This window comes from Opisthocomus hoazin, chromosome 6 (assembly GCF_030867145.1).
Source record: "Opisthocomus hoazin isolate bOpiHoa1 chromosome 6, bOpiHoa1.hap1, whole genome shotgun sequence".
Taxonomy (NCBI): domain Eukaryota; kingdom Metazoa; phylum Chordata; class Aves; order Opisthocomiformes; family Opisthocomidae; genus Opisthocomus; species Opisthocomus hoazin.
The window spans coordinates 21,317,608-21,332,395 of NC_134419.1; the positions used below are offsets into that span (position 1 = coordinate 21,317,608).

Here is a 14,788-nt window from a genome sequence, read left to right on the forward strand (position 1 = left end):
CTGAACGCTGCAATCAGATCATTGAATTCTAAACTACTTAAGTCTAACGGGCTGGGAGGTTTGAGACAACATCTTAAAGATAAAGCCCAAACACTCAGCAGTTTTTACTCAGTTAAATTTAAGTAAACGTGCAAATCAATACATCAGCCCATGCCTTACTAGTCACTCTAAAACTTGCTTTGCTTCACAATGTCCACATTTGCAGTTAGTAACTGCCACAGATTTTTGTAAAAACACAACCACGCTGTTTAAGCTGAGAGATGCTTTTATGTTTGGGCAGCAGGGACATTTGAGTTTTAAGGGATCCAAAGGGGTGTCGGCACAGTGTTAGATCATGAGGTAAGTACATTCCTTGTGTGTTTCTCCTAAACTAATCAGCAGAGAAATAAGTCACACTGTGAATATTAACATTGTCATCTGTAGGCGTGTAAGTTAATGACCCATAGAGAAGAATCAAGCCATTCGCCTCTCTCTCAGAGTTATTGATTTAAGGGAATCACGAAGACAACTCTTCATTAGCTGAGCACTTTTTATTTCATAATCCTGTTTCCTAGAAACTAAAAAAAAAAAAAAAGTTTGGAGAAAAATGTATAAAGAGGTCAGTTACATGAATATATAAAAAGTCTCCCAAGAAGTACACCACAACCTCATGCCTATTCAACTAATGTAGTTATATTAGGCAATATAATAAAAGGAACCGAAAGGATAAATCTGAATGATTTTTTGTATCAAAGCTCTGATGTGTTTCTATTCTTCTTCCCATTTTTCCCAAAATATTAAAGCTAATGGTATTTTAATGAACACTTGAAATAACAAGATTGCTTAAAAAACCACATACGAACTTATATTTTGATATGGAAAAAAAATTAATGAATTGTACCTTTATTTAATATATTAACCAGTTGTACAAGTATTCACTCCTGAAGTACAGGTGTTTTGCAATGCAAATATCTGCAGCAACATTAAGGTTTCAAATAAGATTTTTCTATTTTAATAATACGTTTAATCATGCTATACCAAGTGCTAACACATCTTTAACTTATGAAAGCAGATAAGATTTAGTGACCATTGTCAGTTTCTTCTCGTTAATACGAGAAAAAGATTTAACACAATGAGCTGATTACTACTTCTAACAACCTTAAATTATTTGACCTTTCTCTCTTCTAGGGAGGGAGGGCATTACACTTGCCAAGTGGAGTATGCATCTGCACATTCCTGGGGTTACTACTTACTAAATGTCAATACGAACACCAAGGCAGCCACACTGGGCTCTTCGCGAAGAAGTCTAAGTAAATACCTCATTAAGGTAATTTTAGTCAAGTATCTCAGAACAGCATACTTTAAGTTAGTAGACAGTAAACTGCAATGTAAAAAAAAGCCCAAATGTAAGTTTCTACTTTACTATATTCAATATACCACCTTCTTTACTTGAACAACAAAATACAGTAGCTGAAAAGTGCAGGTGTTTAAGCAAATTATGATGTACTTCTTTTCCAAAGATTTCTAAAGTTGTGTTCAGAAGGTTGTAAAGATTTCAAAATCCAGTATGCATGGAATATTTTTAGAGCTTATTTTCTAAATGCTTTTATCAACCACCCCAACATCAAGATTCAGTTTTCCCTCCAGTTTCCACCAATTACAGTAGAACTTGATGCACTATTTCACCTATGTATAAATATGGAGGAGAAGGAGATGTCGCCCTTTTCTGCCTAATATCACAGTAGTTAAAGCATTCTGGAAATCCGACTCGCTGTTTGCACACCCTCACAGATATGAACGGCATCACAGACTTCTGTCCTCGTAATTCCCTGCCAACTCTCACTCAAGGTCTTGTGATGATTTGCCTCTTCTGTGACTCAGCTGTCTAGCCAGACTGTGTCTAGTATCGCCCCTTCTGGAGTTTTAACCATCCACAAAAGTCAAGTGAAACCTGAAGCAACAATACCACTTCACACAGCACTGTTCCGATACATCTTGAGTTGTTCCTCATCTTCTCCATCAGAGCTGAAATGTGACATCTCCATAGGCTTCCTCTTCTGAGGGTCAAAGCACTGACTTGCACTCCTGAATTTCCCCAAGCTCAGAATTGTTTCCAGCTGAGCTTGCCAGGCTCCTTTTACCAGGAAGCTAAATCCACAGCAAGGAGCACTACAAACACAAACCCATTCCATCAGGTACAACCATGCAGATTAATGATTAATTCCATGAAGACCTTAACTGCTAGAGCAGGATTTTTACAACATATAGTGAGACTTATTGGCTCACAGAGCAAGGCAAGTAAATTTGCTTATGATTTCTGCCCAGGAGGTTTCATGTAGCCACTGGCACTTTCCAGCGCACAACCCACTGTTATGTTGTACACAATGCTGCCTGTTGAATTTGTAACACTTGTATTTAGCATTTTATTTTAGTGAGGGAATAGGCAAGACTTTATTCTTCACATATGAGTACAAAACCTCAAGAAAGTCACTTCCTCACTCTCTTCCTCCCTTTCCCTCAGTGAATGTGGAAGCATTTTTTAAAAGCTGAAACCACCCTGACAGAAAAACTTATCTCAGAACACCCCACCATGCAGAAACTGCTCCAATCTCTCCACCACCAGGTATAAGAAACTCGGTACCATAAAGGCATCTCCTTTTTTCATTGCTTTTGCGAAAGAAGCCTAGACCTAGCCCTCTCTTCTGTCTTCATTGTTTTCCTTCTCTTGAAGACAGATAGCATATAATGATAAAATGATGTAAAATAATTATTTTTCAAGTTCTCTCACCAAAATAAGAAATGAATTGAAAAAGCTATTCTTTCCTCAGCCTTCCAGGATGGTTCACTTTGGTGATTTAAAGCATAAGTGTTCTGATCTTTCACTAGTACAGAACTGATCTTGAAAAAGATCCTTGCTGTTACTTATAAATTACATTTCTTCAGCTTTTACATACAAGATCTAGTATGCTACAGAGGGGAAACGGATACTTCAAAAAATATTCTTATCTGTCTTTTGACGGCTCTTTGTCATGTGTTTGCAAAGACAAAAGTACCCAAATCTGTACATATCTTATATCCCAACAGTCTGGAGTACAAACAGTGCTTGTAAAACTTCCTTAATATTCTACTCTATTTCTAGACTGAATAAGCTGAGTTATGGAAACTATTTTTTTTTAAAATGGACCATTACTTCATAAATGTTTTTACAACATTACACTCTCCCATTTGTGTTTATTAAACCAATTTAACACTACAGCTCCAGCAAGCAAACTAGCTTTCCAAATCAATAAGTTAGCACAGAATGCTGAAGCCCCATAAGGGAAAAAGCAACGCGTCAGGATTTTGGAGAAAAACTGCTGAAGCACTCATATTGTGTGAAAGATAAATTATAAGTTAGAGGTTTAGTTACCATGTATTTGATGTTTTTCTAAACTGTCTCATTAGTGCTCTAAGATTTAACCATAAGAACACATAAGAAGTTTCAAAATTTACAGACACTGAACTTAATTTCTACCTAAACTTTGATCATTGCTGCTTGCTCAGCACACTACCTTTCTTACTAATGCAATTTTCATACAGTAGGCATCACTACCGGTAACTTATGATTAAGACAGCAAAATCCCAAGCTCTTCAAATAATCTTACTAGATTAGAGTATTAGAAAAAAACTGGTTATTCTCTTTACCTTAGAATAATTTTGGCACAATCCCATCCCCATTGCAAGTCAAGTAAAAAAGCTTGGTCTGCTGCCCTTCTTCAAACAGCAGTCCCCCAATCTTTTTTAACTCAGAACATGATGGTTAGGTTACAAGTCCTAATTTTATAAACTAAAGCTCCCTAAAGTAATAAATCAGAGTATTAAATTACAAGACAAAAGCAATACAAATTACGAGTAAACGTACAAAAAAAATGGAAAAGTAATTATAATGTTTATGCCAAATATACAAATAAATATTTTCTAGCTGAGTTACATGTTTTATAACAAAATGAAGATTTGATCTTTGTTTACAATTACATTTGCTTGAGCAGTTTTTCTAAAAAAATCATTTTTATAATACAAAGCCTTAATGCCTTAAAATTAAAACATTTCATATTTTTTCTTATTTTTGACATATTTGCTTATTTGCTAGACATTAGAATGTAAAGACACTTGTACTGTAATTACAAAAGATAATTTAAAAAATGTATTATGTCCTACAGCATTTTGCCATGACAAACAATTAATAGATATCACATTCAACAGAACAGAAAAAACAATCTTCATCACAAGGTTAAAATTAGTCTTTGAACAAAAGATGCTTTCAAAGCAAATCCAAATTCTCATCAGCTTTATATCAGTTTCTCTGGGAGAGACAGGGAAGCGAGGGAGGGAGAGAAAGGAAAAAAAAAATCCTGAAGGACATTTGAAAAATTTCTTGCTAATGTTCAGTGTGAGCACACATTTTATCAGTTTTCTGAAAAAGGTGTAAGCAGTAGGACAGGATTAAATTCCTTCTCTGAAACTGCATAGTGGTCAAAAACTATACCCTTAGAAGAATTAAGAAGTAGACTTCTAGTTCTTGAGAGAAAGTTGTATTTGTATTCAGACATTCACTTTTGGATCTGCTTATTTAGTGTAAGGTTCTGAGATGTCAGTGTTCAAATACAGTAAAGTACCTAACCGATGAATGGTTGCTTGAGCTGTCTGATGAGAAAAATGTTCAGTAATTGTCTCAAAACATTAATTTACTTTCAGTGAGAGGCCACAAGAACAGAAATCATGTTTAAACATCCCAGACTCCTGTAAGAAAGAAATTTGACGCTGATCAGCAGATTTCTCAGGCTTTGGGGTGGGGGGGGGGGGGTTTGGTTGGGTTTTTTTGAGTGTTTTTTTGTTTTGGTTTTGTTTTTTTTTAGAAACAAATAGCATTTCTCTACTCCAAGAGTAAGCTTTCCCAAGCTTGTTTTGGAAACAAATAGCACACAAGCTGTAGCAGAAGAAAAAAAAAAAAAAAAGAAGAGGACAAGATATTATTCAGCTAATGAAGAAAATTAGAAATAAGAATAAAGCGTGGCAGAAAACACAAAGCAAGAACATCTATTAGCAAGCTCTTTAGAAATTTTCTATCCACAACTTTCTGACAAATGATAAAATTTCCAACAACAGCAGCAACAAAATCTGTTTTATTCTTGGCACAAATGTTGGCAACCAGAGCTTTCACAGTGCAGCATTTTTTTCTGGACTGTGCTCTGCACCTCCCAGGAGACAATCCCATGAAAAACAGTCACTGATGAAGTTGTTAGCAGTGGGTGGTCAACACTGCTATTTTAATTGAAGCATAGAATTCAAAATACCAAAAAGAAGCATGATCTCTAGAACTTTAAGTAACCTCAGCTCCAGGAATGCACATGAAGCTATTCATTGTAGTATATGGACTGTATTGGGATCTAGTAAGAAACTAGATCTTTCAGAAATCACTGCGTCAGACTGTATGAAGTGAGATGCTTGAGACTATCTACAATGAAACAAAATGCTATATCATAACAGCACAGATAATCCCTGAGGTACTAGGATACAATGTCTTGAAACTGTGTAAAAACTCTGTTTTACTCTCCTACGAGTTATATCTTTGCCAACAGAGCATTATTTGTGTAGCTTGGATTAAGTACCTGATGAGCTTTATCAAAAAAACTAAACTCTGTATCTGTAACTCACTTATGTTCTCTAAAATATTGACAAGGCATTTCTGGATAATAACCCTAAGCAGATGCTCACAAGTGATCAACATGACGAGACTGGATTCTATGACTCTGCTGCAAGCAAAATATTGCAATGCTAATGATTTGAGGGGAACAGAACGGAATAAAATAGGAGAACATGGGTAAATAAAATATCTACACAGATTGCAGCTTTTGATCTGTATGCTAAAGTGAAATTTCTGTGGCATGACTTCTAAGGACCTGCGTACATTCACAAAGGTGGAAAATGAATGCATAAAATTTAAAATATACTAGTCCAGTTTATAATGCTTACCCTTGGGACTCCAGTCGACTTAGATCATAACAACTTAGCTTGCCTTAAGAGATTAATTCTTTTACAGACATCTAAAAAATATTAGTCCACTTTCAGCTCTCTGGGAATATCACCATCAAATCAGTGACTAAAACTTGTTCTGAAATATACTTAACTGCCCAAATAAAGGAGCAGCAATTCTTAAGGCTTCATTCTAGAGATGTACTGTTGAATGGTTCCAAGAAAAGGGAATGAAAAGCAAGTTTGAAAAGCATAAGTTTAAGAAAACCAGGCAGGAACCAACTAGGTAAGATGCAATAAAAAAAAATAGGTAAGACCAAAGAAAGAGAAGGAAGAATTACGTGACACATTTGCAGCAGCAAGTTTGGGAGAGTCACTAAAGGAGTTATGCTTACAAGGAGAATACAAATAGATTATATTCTTGTACTTTAAGAGGAAGCCAAATTAACATAGTTTTTCAAACATCATCATTAGAGACACTCAATATTTTTTTCTCTAATACTGCTTTCTATTTGCTAAACAAAATACTGTAAGAAGGCAGTAGGGCAACATCAGTAGCAGCAGGTTCCTAAAGGGGTGAACTAAAAGCCAAGGCACATAATGCCGCAGAATGAGCTCCTCTAGATAAAAAATGGGAGAGAATTGCAGGTATTCTCATAATTTGACCAAAATCTCTGACAGAAACAGCAAAGAATGAGAAAATGGGTTCTTTAAAGCCCACAACATCTAGGATTTTGTACTCAACATATAGACACAGAAATTAAAAAAAAACCAAACAAAAACTCTAACAGGAATTCTAATGTCTGCTAATTAGGTATGTAACTCGACACTTGAAAAAAGCAAGGAGGTAACTATTTATTTAAAAGGCAATACTACATGGATTTAAAAAGCTCCTGTCAACAACTCTGGACACCTGTACCAAGCTCACTTATTGTCTAATTAAATATTAACATATCCTGATAGAATCTGTGGTATAATTTTAATTACAGTTTTCTCATAGGAAATCCATATAATCAATGTCTTTCTAGCTGTTCCTAGAAGGCGTTTTGTAAAACTCGATTAGTAAATTGTGAACTGTCACTAAAATATTTTCCTCCAGATTGCTGTAAGTAAATCAAGACTATTGTATTCTCCTGGGAAGAGCGGAGAATAGATGCTTCCCTTTTAAGGAGAGAAAAATATGATTTCTTCAGTAATAAAGAAGACAAATCATTTAACTACAATCCTATTTAAAGAGTAGTTAAAATTCTTGCACAAAGAATTAACATCGGGGAGTTAACAGAACACCAAAGTTATATTTAAATTCATGTGTAATCCAAAATATTTTTATTGCCGGATTAAATAATTAGGAGGAGAATCACAGGACTCCCTTGAAGCATATATTTAAATTTTCCGCTGGGGATGAAACGCAAACATTGAGGTACATCTTGTATCTACCTGCAGCATTTTATTTTTCCATTAGGATTCAGAATGCTTAAATGCTATCAACATTGATTAACATTTGTGTATATTTAGTGGTGAGAAATTCAAGGAAATTATAGGAATTCTATTTGGCGAGGTATTTAAATAGCTAGTACTATAATTTTTAACGTATCAGTTCTCCAGGTGGCACTTACAAATTTCAGGTCATAGATAAAATAAACAAGGTACAGAGAAGGTGGAAGGGTTTCAGTATCTATGGAAATGTTTTTACATTGCAGTGATAATCTATCCACAATGCTTGTATTTTGATCATAGAATTGTAGAATGCTTTGGTTTGGAAGGGACCTTTAAAGGCCATCTAGCCCAACCCCCCTGCAGTGAGCAGGGACATCTTCAACTTGAACAGGCTGCTCAGAGCCTGTCCAACCCGGCCTTGAATGTTTCCGGGGATGGGGCACCTGCCACCTCTCTGGGCAACATGTTCCAGTGTTTCACCACCCTCAGTGTAAAGAAATTCTTCCTTATATCCAGTCCAAATCTACCCTCCCTTAGTTTAAAGCCATTACTCCTTGTCCTGTCACAACAGGCCTTGCTAAAAATATTGTCCCCATCTTTCCTATAGGTCCCTTCAGGTACTGAAAGGCCGCAATAAAGTCTTCCTGCAGCCTCCCCTTCTCCAGGCTAAGCAGCCCCAACTCTCTCAGACTTTCCTCATAGGAGAGGTGCTCCAGCCCTCGGATCATTTTTGTGGCCCTCCTCTGAACCTGCTCCAACAGGTCCATGTCCTTCTTGTGCTGAGGGCTCCAGTGCTGAACCCAGGACTCCAGTTGAGGTCTCACCAGAGCTGATCAGAAGGGCAGAATCCCCTCCCTCAACCTGCTGGCCACACCTCTCTTGATGCAGCCCAGGATGCAGTTGGCCTTCTGGGCTGCAAGCGCATACTGGTGGCTCATGTCCAGCTTTTCATCCACCAGTACCCCAGAGTCCTTCTCAGCAGGGCTGCTCTCAATCCCTTCATTCCCCCACCCTGTATTGATACCAGGGTTGCACCAACCCCGGTGCAGGACTTTGTACTTCGCCTTGTTGAACCTCATGAGGTTCACACAGGCCCACTCCTCAAGTTTGTCCAGGTCCCTCTGGATGGCATCCTGTCCCTCCAGTGTGTTGATAACCTGAGCTCTTAAATGTTAACTTTGTTTTGATGATACTCCTTTTATCTTTTCCTATCCAGAAGTCCTAATTAAGCCAAAGGGTCTTTTGCATGAGCAGGGATTGCAAGGCTGAGTCACCTACTGCTCTCAGAGCCTGATTATACATAGATCTGGATAATATAACTGTGAGTAAAAACACACTATGAAAAATATCAGCCCCTATGAATTTTTACTCAGTGCTTCAACTTCTTGTAAAATATTCAAACCAATTTTAATTCAGCACTAAATATTAGACAGTATCTTTAAAATAGATTTTGATTTTTGCTAGAGGCCTCATCTACTTAAAAATCCATGAAATAAACCCAGTATTTTCCTCTTTGTACTAGCTACCAGAATGGGGACACACATAAGAGTACTGCATGCAAACTGTTAGATTTTATTGACATAGACATAAAAGTAGTTGAAATAGTATCAGAATAGACTTAAACTAAAAAAAACCAAAAACCAAATAGTTACCAAAACTCTTTTGAAATTACTTTCCTATGAATCAACTTGCAAAGAATCTCAAATCTTCCACTCCAAATGAAACTATCATCCTGACATAGTTACCATTTTTATAATGACTACTAACAGTTCTTTCCTAACCCCCTGAACCAGGGAATGAACTCTGCTAGCATGTTATGATTGATGAGGATGCAGTACAGCTCTGGCAAGAAAGCTGAGACTGAACTTGGGGCATTATGTATACATCCTGGGTGTGGTCTTTGGGAATGCAGATCCTGGGCAGGCTGCAGTCAGGAAGGGTAGAGCCAGCACATCTGGATCTGCCATCAGTCTTTGAGAGCACTGTGTGTTCATCCATCAGTCATCACAAGAGGCACCACACAGGCTCCATAATCTACAGAGAGATGACTTTTTCCTCTTGAGAGCCTCAAAGCAGGTATTTCCAGCCTGCTGGGCTGATTCTGGTTTTTCAGACTGAGCTCTCACTAAACATTCAGTGTTTGCACATGTTTTACCTTCTCTGACAGACAGGAATCCGTGTAGACAAGTGCTGAAGTGTACACAGAATTTTTATGCCAAAGGACGAGCTCTGATTCCCATCCGCTAGTGGCAGACACAGAGGCCCCAATCTCAAGTCTGGTTTTCCTCCAGGTTAACCTGAAGTTTTCATAGCAGTAGGCTAATCATTGCCTATTGATTTTTTTTAATACCCAGGAAAAATGATGCATTCTATTGGCCTTTAAAAATCAGCTCTGTGGGACATTAGGAACAAATTTAATAACGCAAAAAAAAGCAACTTTCATTAAAATATTCTTGTAAGAACTGAAAGTAGGCATGATACACGGAAATTCCTAGCTAGATGATTCTCCTGTTTACCACTGAGAAAAAAAAAATATTCTGAGCTGGCCATGTTCTTTCTCTTTAAATGTATAATAGGGCCCAAGCCCCAGCACTCTTTGGAGTCATTGCTCAGGTCTGTCAGTTAAGTAAATATGCTCATCAGAGGACATAGCAGGCACACATAGATAGGGTAGACATGAAGTTCGTTCCCCTTGAAATCAATAGGAAGGTGGTTAGTAGAGTCGATTTTGAGTAAGAGTTTCATTTGGGGAATCTGTGGTAAATGTTCCCACTACTACTGCCACAGACATGTAATAAAGTATACGACGGCTGTGGCTAGATCTCTGGCACTATTAATGGCAGAGCCAGCTGAATGTGTTACTAAAGGCTTATGCATGCTCAAAAATGGTATGCTAAGAATAAATCTGTTGTCAGCTAGAGAGGGCAGCCTGACCTGCCAGCTCTTCGTTTATTCCAATAAAATACTGATTTAAAACTGGGACAGGAATTGAAAAGCCTTCTGATGCTAAACATAAAAAGTCATGCATAAAGCTGTATAAGGAGAAATATGTATTTTTGCCCCACAAGAAATCCTCAATTAGGGATAATTATACTAGTGATAAATAGGACACAGGGAACGTCTTCCCATCCTTTTTCCTCCCGCAGAACAGTGAAGTCTAAAGCACAGCTCACTGCAAAACCTCACTGAGGAACAGGATAGACCTGCTGCTGACACACACCAGATCGCACGATGTGTCATGCCAAGGGCAATGAAGCCAGGTTTCCACCAGGACCAAGAAGAGCCGCACCACGCGGAGATCCCGCATTCCTCCTCATGGCTATAAGAGACCCCGCATTCCTCCCTATGGCCATAAATTGTTGATACTCTTCTCAGCCCAAAGCTGTGCCCCCAGGTATGGAGATTAGTCTATACAGTATAGTCAATGCTCACTTATCTTAATGTGCAAAACAAGAAAGTATGCAGGCAGGTATGGATTGCATGTTTCTGCTTTTGGGGCAATAGGAATCTGATTTTTTACATCTTTGCTTATCTTAGACAACCTTCCCCTAGCTAACATTGGTTTGTGCAGCCAGTACAGAGCAGGGCAGGCTTCTTTGCTGTGCATCTAGGAAAATCAAGGGTAAGACAATTTTATGTGCACAGTGATACAGCAGAAACAATAATCCTCATGGTATTTAAACAGTATTTTGTAAACTACAATGCAAAACACTGAAGTGCCCTATCCCAAGAATATCAACAAACTTTTCGACAATTTCTTAAACCAGAATCACAGAAACTAGAGTTATTGTAGGAGGGAAATCAATTGGGCATTATATAAGCTCTTTATGCTACACATCTTTTCATGACTTGTCTTCATATATTTGAATTTTATATAAACATATATGCACATTTGCAAAATAAGTTGCATAATTTTGAATTTGCATTATTCATACTTTAGTGAAACACTCTTTTATTTTGGAACTCTTTAACCCACAGCCTCCTTAAGGGAAAAAAACTTGTCTGTTTTATATCTGAATCATCCCATTATTCCACAACATTTAGTGTCACCAGTGATAATAACACTTCCTAACCAGGACCATTCCTGCAATTAATTTCATTTTCACAGTTCCTATGAATGTCAATATGCATTCCAATTACCAGATCTCAGCCTTATTAAAGTAATATCATTTTTATATTCTTTTTTTTTCTGATTACAAGGATGCTGAGAATGGCTAATTTCCTACACATTATACATGTGCAACCATTAACAACCCAGCCCTTTGTGAAACTATCCATGTATAAGCATGAGTGCTGCTTGTACCTCAGTTCTTTAAAAGTGACTTCTCTCACATTGCATCCATTCTGTTCTGTAGCAACATAACACCATTTCTTTGTGGAAATATATGCATCTACTTCTTATTTATACATACCAGATTCCATACCACAAACTCACCTAGTTTTAATTACGCGTCATTACCTAGCGATACAGACAACAGAGTTCCCCCATCTAAACTGTGAATACTAGCATCTCAAAAGATTTTTTTCTTTTATAAGTAAAAATAAGTTACTGCATTAAAATAAATGAGCTATTTTGGTCAGTTGATTGGACACTGAGTAGACATAATAAATCACCAAAAGCATTGTATTCTAGTCTACGTGCTAACCTTGAGCTGCAGTTTATCTATTGCTTGCAATTCAGAATAAGGTATTTTACCCAATCAGCTGATCAGCTGAAGGAACGCAAAAGACTGAAATGGCTTTGAAGTACACAAGCTTTTAGATGTCAAATTACCTCTGGAACCCTCTACCCAGAAGTAACTCAAAGAAAACCCATTTGAAAAACAGCTTCAATATTCAAAAAAATCAATAATTTAAACCACAGGTTGAACATTTTTACTGCTTCCACCGCAGACTCTCATTTTTTGAAATGAAAATGCTAATGGCACCAAAGGGGAAAGCTCCAGCCAGAAGAGAAACATGCGTGCAGGCACAAATTGGCTAGAAATGCTGGTCGGCTTTCCCTCCCCCAGTTACATTTACATAAGATCTCTTAAAATAAACAACTCTCATTTCCATGACTTCAAAAAAAGAATTTTTCTTTGTTACACTTAATGTTTCTGTCCACAAGAGCTTAGCTATATCAAGACATATCACTGTGAATATGCATGCTGAATGCAAATACTACATCCTCAATTATGCTATTAAGTTGCATTATTTTGAAACAGGTGCTATTTTTGAATACCAGCTAGCACACACTGTTGAACTCTTGTTTTACAGACAGAAAAGCAAGAATATAGGTGATGTTGTGTTCCAATATCTACATCAGAAACAGGAAGCAGTCCAGCGCAGCCTGCAAAAAACAAACATGTATGGAAGGTCCACTGGCTGTGATAAAAGCTCATTTAAGAGCAGAAATGGCTGACTGACAAAAGACTTCTTAAAATAGAAGGAAAACACAGAAGGAAGAGGCATGGTGGGAATGTGAACCTTTGAATGCGACTGAAGCAAGCTACACATGGAAGATGTCTGACACAGAAGTGAGTCTCTCCTCTGCATGAATTCGACCGTCAGACAGATTCTTAGCAGAGCTTGAATCTGTCAGTCCCTTTGTGTAGAAACTGTTATCTTTTGGTAATTTAAACCTCGCTAAATCCTTGCACTCCCTGGCACTAATTTTTTAAATTGTGTTAAGGCAGGAATGCAAGAAGCAAAAAACTCTCCAAAAGCTATGAAATATACATCACGAGAGAGAGCTTATGTATCTACAGGTATGCAACTCCCAGTGCACACTAAGAACAATTTTTGTTACGGGAGCAACGCATCACTTTCAGTACTGAAGAGAGAGGCATAAGAAACCAGTTGTAATACTGATGTTCTTTTGTTTATAGCCTTAATACTTTACTCTCAAATATATTCGTATTCTCTCTTTCATATACTTTTAGAATTTTCTCCAACCATAGGATTAGAATGGAAAAGAAAATGTAAATGATATTATGAGGGCAAAGTTAGTCAAGTAAAAAACCTATGTATTTGGAGACATACAGTCTTATTGTAAAGTGAAGATTAAGTTTGCATTTCCAGTTTAAACTTTCTGTTTCTAGAAAAAAATCATAATATTCCCTTATGAATTTTCTGGCTGATAGACTTGTTCAATTTTAGGCCAAGATAAATGCAAATTTTCAGCCTGGAATAAGAAATGACAAAAGTATAGCCATTAAAAAAGTGTGACACTCAAAAATGCATACTCCAAAAATTCGGATATGGACTCCAATATTCTGCTCTCCCTAAAGGCACAAAAATTCTCTGGCTATCAAATGGAAAAGTCCATAAATGTAAGCATAGAAATTAATCTTAGTTTAAATATACCCAGAATACAGGAAAATAAGATTTTGTTTATTTATGTGTTTGAGATCTGCAATACCTTCACGTGAAACCACCTATTCCAGGTACTCCTGGCAGTCTTCAAAATATACCTCCTACACAATAGCAGCAATCAACTGACCTTCCAAGAACACTGCTCTTGGCAGCAACATAAATGTACACAGAATAAGAAAAAAAACTGTAGCAACTAGGAACTCAATATTCACCCTTTCCTCAATTCTTGCAAAGTTAAGGAGGAAAAATAAGCTCTTCAAGCTTGCGCTGGAGTTAAGAGACTCCGGCTGTTACAGATCACCCCATGGCAAGAGCTCCTAGCATATGCGACAGTGTTCAGATGAACTGCCAGCATCTCCTTCCTTTCCATCCCAGCGTACCCAAAACAGCCAGTATGGGCTGGGCACATTTTTAATTCCCCAATGAGGCACTCTGTGGTGTTCCAGCCATGAAGACTGTCACCACCGACAATATTTGGATAGATTTAAGACACAGTCCCATATAGCATGCATTGGCAGTAAGTTAATCTTGAAATAAAAAGCATGGACACACTTAGCAAGGCCTGCATTCAGAAAATAAAAGGGGTGTAGGCACCTGGCTCTTATCTGCTGTTGCAGCTACAGCCTGGAATGGAACTACATTCCTCAGCCGGAAGGACTGATAATTGTCTTGCTGTAGTCTCCGGATGTTTCCTCTAACTATCCCAGCATTACTCCTATCTTGTCTGGATTGACTTTTGCTCAGCATGCTCTCAACCATGCCCCAGTCTCCCACAAACACTGAATAATGCAATCAACTGCTCATGCTAAATCAGCCGAGAGTTATAAAGCTGAGTTTCGACATACTGAAAACACTTCAATCAATGTCACTTTACTAAATCTTCTCTATGGCTTGATATACACATTAAACAAAAGGGTGACAAACAGGAACCCTCCTGCACTGCACAGGGAGAACCATCGCAGGCAATAAACTGGAGCACAACACCGACAACGTGCCGACAACA

General features: G+C 37.6%; 1 protein-coding gene across 1 annotated transcript in view; it reads right to left on the minus strand.

The window, feature by feature from the left end:
* Window positions 1-14,788, minus strand: part of DPYD (dihydropyrimidine dehydrogenase) — a 380,477-nt gene that overhangs the window by 146,553 nt on the left and 219,136 nt on the right. The gene's annotated exons all lie outside the window — the stretch shown is intronic.